The sequence below is a fragment of the Pithys albifrons genome, chromosome 20 (assembly GCF_047495875.1).
Source record: "Pithys albifrons albifrons isolate INPA30051 chromosome 20, PitAlb_v1, whole genome shotgun sequence".
In the NCBI taxonomy this organism is placed as follows: Eukaryota; Metazoa; Chordata; class Aves; order Passeriformes; family Thamnophilidae; genus Pithys; species Pithys albifrons.
In genome coordinates this window covers 4887774-4894034 of record NC_092477.1, presented here as the reverse complement: position 1 = coordinate 4894034, position 6261 = coordinate 4887774, and positions in this window count along the sequence as shown.

Here is a 6261-nt window from a genome sequence, read left to right as displayed (position 1 = left end):
ATTAAACTCTCTTCATCTGAGGACAAGGTGCAGATGTTTCCATGAGCCTTTAATTTAGAGAATTTTGCTCCAGTGGTTTATGATGGAATCCTGGGACTGTAATTTTCAATTCCATGGATTACATTTTTTTTCTTCTGGATAAAACTCAATCTCACCTTCATTTTTAAGGGTGCCTGACTCTGCCCCTCCAAAAAAAAAACAAAAAACCAACAGCAACCAGTGCATCCCAAAGATAAATACCCAGTTTCCAAGTGAAAACTCCCATTTAACTGCTTTCTGCTCAAGAAAAAGAAGATTATTTAGTAAAACCTTGACATGTTTTGAGATTTTCCTCAGAGTTTCAGAACAGGATTTATGACTCAGAAAATAGGACTTTATGAGGATTAACTAAATTTCTAATTCTCACAATAGCACCCATTTGACCAATCCCATAAATTGCCATTTCTGTAAATAAAAAAAAAGAATAATAACAACATGAAAACTTAATTCTGTTTTCTACAGTAATGAACTTTGTTCATGGGTGTCAGCTACAGGTACAGCTCCACAACCTGCAGGAATTTGGGTGCTAATCTGGCTTTTCTAGAGCCTGATAGTGATGGGTTGACTCTTTCAGGGGCCATGTCCCTTTTCCCAGTTAATCCCAGAGATCTTCAAAGCAGGAATCACACCCTGACCCTCATTTCTGAGCTGAACCAGTGCCTGTTTTGGTGGGAAGCTGTTTGTAGCTCCCAGAAATGTCAGCTCAGCCTTTCCCAGAAACAGAGCCTGATGTTGGCTCCTGTCCCAGCATCCCCCTCCTCCTCCTGCCTTGTTTGATGAGGTTAAACTCATTAGTTAATGATGAGAGTGCTGTCCCACACACACTGGGAGGGGAAGAGGCTCAGCATTCCCTGCTGGTGGTTCAGCCAGTCAATGACTCTAAAGACTCACCAGCATCTCCCTGAGCTTTGAGCCCATCTCTGCACACATGAGGCCCATTCCTGTGTGCAGGGACCAAAGAGATCCATCAGGGCATCATCATGCAAAGAGCTGACAGGTCTGGGAAATCACACAGACCAGATGTTTGCTCACTGCACTTCCCTTCTGCCATCAGAAAGCACAGGATGACAAATGACATCCTTCCAAAGGGCTGGTGAGAGCCCCAGTGCTGCCCATGGCCCAGCCCTTCAGCAGGATGACTTCACTGCTTGAAGAAAAGGAAGTGGGACATCTGTATGGAAATCAGGGGAATCTCTAGAGAAAAGACAAGGAGATATGAAACAAGTCTTTTTTTTTTTCCTAGCAGTGGGACTGTTTCTCCCTGCTGCTGAATTAGCTGGTGAGAAGGTAGGGAAGATATTACAGCATGTGGGGAATTCCAGGATCTGTGTACAAATCTGTAGGTCCACTGAGATGAGACAGTCCCCAGGGCTCTGCCACCACTGCCTTACAGACAGGGGCACCCCTTTAATTTACCTTCAGAGCTCTTCCCTTTATGCTTCTTTAATAGAGGAGGTCAGTAAGGAGGACTGAAAAGGACCTTTCCTTCCCCCATGGGCTGCAGCCACTTCTCACACAAACCAAAAGCACAGGTCTGATCTCCTGTGTGTCCCATTGTTGGCCAAGAGGGCCAGTAGCATCTTTGCAGTATCAAGACCAGTGTGGCCAGCAGGACCATGAAAGGGATTGCCCCTTTTACTGGGTACTGGGAGGCACCTCAAGTGCTGTGTCCAGTTCTGGGTCCCTCATGGCAAGAAAGACACTGAGGAGCTGGAATGTGTCCAGGGAAGGAAACAGAGCTGGGAAGGGGCTGGAGCAGCAGGAGTGGCTGAGGGAACTGGGGGGGCTCAGCCTGGAGAAAAGGAGGCTCAGGGGGGAACCTTCTGACTCAGGAAGGGGGAGCTGGAGGAGATCAAGCTCTGCTCCAGGGATCAGGGACAGGAGGAGAAGGAACAGCCTCAGGCTGGGCCAGGGCAGGGGCAGGTGGGACAGCAGGAGGAATTTCTTTAGGGAAGTGTGGTCAGGCATTGGAAGGGGTGCCCAGGGAGGTTTGGAGTCCCCATCCTTGGAGCTGTCCAAGGAACAAATGGCTGTGGCACTCAGTGCTCTGGATTGGGTGACAAGGTGGGCATCGGGCACAGGGTGGACTTGATGATCTTGGAGGACTTTTCCAACCTCAGTGATGGTGTGCTTACTGACCCTCTGATGGTCATAAACTAGACCTCCAAGTTATTCATTAGGCAGGTTCTGTTGAGCAAATCTGCTGTTCCTCACCTCAGCTTCTAAATGACAATCCCAATTTCAAGAAGGCATTTCTGCCCCCATTCAGAGCTGAGTGTGTAACCACAAACCCTTCTGGTTTTTGGCAAGCACAGCTCACTCTGAGAGGATTTTCTTGCCTCAGGGGGCACCACAGGGCCTGCTTTTGGGCTGGAATTGCAGCACTGACACCACAGTCCTTTAAAGAGGTTTTACTCTATTTATTTTTGTGGCAGGTTCCCAAGACAGAGCTGAGCAAAGCCCCACTATTTTTAGGAAAACCATTGGGTCAAGAAGAGTCACACTTGCACCAGGGAATTTTCAGGCCACTGTTTCCCAGAGAAGTCTTACAGCATCACTGGGTGGATCTCCCAAGCAATGAGGCAAACTGTGATGCCCCACCAGCACCTGCCCTGTGCTTCCTGGAAAATCCCAGAGGAAAACAGGCTGAGCATGGCTGTGTGACAGCAGTGCCACCAGACAGACAGCAAGAACTACTTCCACCTGCTCTCCATTCTCCTCTGTTCCTGTAACCCAGGCCAGATTCACCACTCACCCAGAGCAAAGGCCACCAGGCAGGTCCCTGGGCCACCCCAAGTGCAGGTTCTGAGCTGTGCCACTTCTCCACTTTAAACAAAGGAATCTTTACATCCCTTGCCAAGATGCAAAGCTTCAAATGCTAAGTGTCTTGAGTTCATAATTAATGGCTTTAGACCCATCTCCTGGTAGGGTAAGCCAAATAATTCCTATGTTGGGTCTCAAAATAATCCCTGCTCAGTTCCCCCTCTAGAGGGAACTGCATCCTCCAGCTCCACAGGTTCCCAAGCTCCCTCTGCTCCCACACAGGACACCTTTCCCTTTGCAGCAGACGACACAAATTAGACCATTTTACCTTCATTGTACATTAAGGCCTTTCTAATGTCAGATCTGGTGTAAACTAATCAAGGGTCAGCCATTTAGGTTTATTTTTACACAGCTTCAAATGAGCAGAACACCAAGCAATTCAGCTCATGCTTCACTAAACACATCTAAGTCCTCTCTGAAGGGCTCTGCTGGCCTTTGCTGGCCTCAGGAATCACTAACTCAGTGTCTGGGAATATTGCACCTGCAGTGGCTCTTCCCAATCTGTGGAAAAGCAACCCTCTGCCATTCAGAAGCAAAAAAAAAAAAAAAACAAAATAAGCAAAAAACCCACCAAGATACTTTAATCTATTGCAAATACAGTCCTAGTACAAGTTCAGCTCAGGATTCACCTCTACAGACACCACTTGGGCAAAATCAGAGGTTATTGTGAGGGGATTTTTTGCCATTGAAGCTCCTTACTTGTGAAAGGCTTTTCCACTCAAACCCAAGGATTTTTCCACCATCCCTGGGGACAGATGGGGGTCTCACAGTGCTGGTTCCTCTGGTGCACCCAGAGGGTGCACTGGGTGCCCCATGTCTCCCTCTGCCAAGCAGCTCTGACATAACCTGTGCTTCCCAATCTGCCTGTGGGGATTGACACAAACCCTCCTGCCAGCCAGAGCATTCTCCCAGTAAATCAAAGACTGAAGACTCTTGAAGACAATGGGAACATCCTAAAATCTGAGTCCAGAGGTCCATCAAGGGCAGTACTCAAAGAACAGTGGCAGGAGATGCTGTTTAGGGCAGACAGGGAGGTCTGATGCTTATTTGCTTCCTTTCCCTCCTATCCTGTTGTATCCACACTCCCATCTGCCACAGCACTGGCCTCAGAGGGCACATCCATACCTTTTCCCTTTAGTATTAAATTCTTAACAGCTCAACAAACAGCCTAAACTCTTCCTGAACAATTGGAGTCATCTGTTCCTTCAGCTTCCTGTAACAGATTCCTTAAATTCTTTGCCCACTGGTGAGAGCTCTCTTACCTGTTCCAACCTGAAGATGAGAAGAGCCCTTGAGCCTGGGGCTGCAGCCCTCACCTGGAGCACAGGAGGCATGAGATCTGTCTGGGACAGGTTCTCCTTCTTGGCTGAAGCTTTGGAACATGACAGTTGCCTGTCAACGTTCATGTTTCCAGTTGTTTATCTTCACCAACCTGCACCACATGAATGAAACCTCATCAGAAGCCACAATCAATCTTCTCACCCTCCCACATGGATCCAGGGGCCAACCTGTATGTCTTGTGGCAGTTTTGGAGCCATAGGAAGGAGCATGGATGCCAATAACCCACAGACTTGGCTCACTTCAGCATGTGAGACCATTCTCCAGTGGGCAGGGAGCTCCTTGGTAACACCCTGTGACACAGAAGGGCACTGGGACACCCTCAGTCCAAGGGGGATGAATAATGGATAACATCAGCCAGCTCCCAGACTCTGAGAAATTCCACTGACCAAGTTATTTCCTTTTCCCCTGCCATCCCACCCACTCCAATATGTCATTAATGTTCTGTCTGTGAGACAGAGAGAAAGCTGAGCCCAGCCAGGACATTGCTGTCTTGTCACTGTTTTCCCCTTTGGTGGCTTTCCCATCTGGCTCTTCAGCAAAAATAAATACTGCTTGTTTGTTTTGCCCTTTTTCCCTGTTCACTCCAGGACAAGCAGCCCCAGAGTCAGGGCTTGCTGGGAGCCCACCCAGTTCTCTGGAAGCCAAGCTCCTGGGATTAGGGAGGAGCGTGGCAGGAGCCTGTTCTTTGCCACTGCAAAGCTTCCCACAGCAGGAATTTACCAGAAACTCCAGAAATCACACCAGGAGGCTCAGACAGCAGAGTCACAACTCCTCACTCACTCTGCTGTCACTGCCATGGAGAGGGAGCAGAGAAAGCCTTTGGCTCAAGCAGCAAAATACTAAGTCAGAGTCACATGCAACAGGAGACATCACATAATCTTTAGCCTGAACTATTCTGTGGCTGGAATGGTTTTTATTCTTGTACTTACAGAGGCCAGAACTAAGTTTAAAAAACAAAAATAAAAAAAAAAAGAGGTGACCACAAGCATCCAGGATCCTTCAGCTCCCTTTATGACCACCCCAAACAATGCACAGAATGGGTTGGGTTGGAAGAGACCTTAAAGTTCATCTTGTTCCAAATCCCCCCTGCCATGGACAGGGTCACCTTCCACTAACCCAGACTGCTCCAAGCCCTGTCCAACCTGGCCCTGGACACTTCCAGGGATGGGGCAGCCACAGCTTCTCTGCCCAACCTGTGCCAGGATCTAACCACTCACAGCCAAGAATTTCTCCCCAATAACCCATCTAAACCTACTCTCTCTCAGGGTGAAGCCATTTGCCCTTTCCCCTTTGTCCTGTCACTCCAGACCCTTGTTCCAAGTTCCTCTCCTGGAGCCCCTTTTAGGCACTGGAAGTGGCTATGAGGTGTCCCTGGAGTCTTCTCATCTCCAGGCTGAACACCCCCAGCTCTCCCAGCCTGTCTCCAGAGCAGAGGTGCTATGTCTGAGTTTCCATCCATATCTTCAGGAATCAGCACATCCACACACCTGAGCACCACTGCACACCAAAGCAGGTCCTGCAGATCCCCTCCAGCCTGAAACAACCCACCCCCAACACAACCACCCTCCTTTCCCTCTTCCTGTTCCTCTCCATTGCACCTGCAGGGGTAGAACAAGACAGGGCTAATGGAGTCAATCAGCTCTCATGTGGGCCATTGACTTAAGAGTTGGACTTGATGATCCTCGTGGGTCCCTTCCAACCCAGAATAGTCTGTGATTCTGTAATTCTGTGATTAACACCGTCTTGATGAAAGCAGCTTTCAACCCCCCTGTGAGCCCACTGGGATGTATCCCTGCCCTGGAAGGGCTTCCCCAACTCTTCCCTCTCTCAGTTGTGGACCCTCCTCTTCAGGAAAATACAACAGTTGACAAAACCACATTGAAATGCTTAAGCACAGCCTTGGTGCTTCCCATAGTCTTCTGAGGATCCAGGATCACTTTGTCCCACTGCTTGAGTCCAGCCCCCAAACTGCATCAGGTTCCCATTCCCTTCATTGCTTCTCTACCTGCACCTTTGCTCTGATTCGGGTGTGATGGAGGAGAACCTGCCAGGAGACCT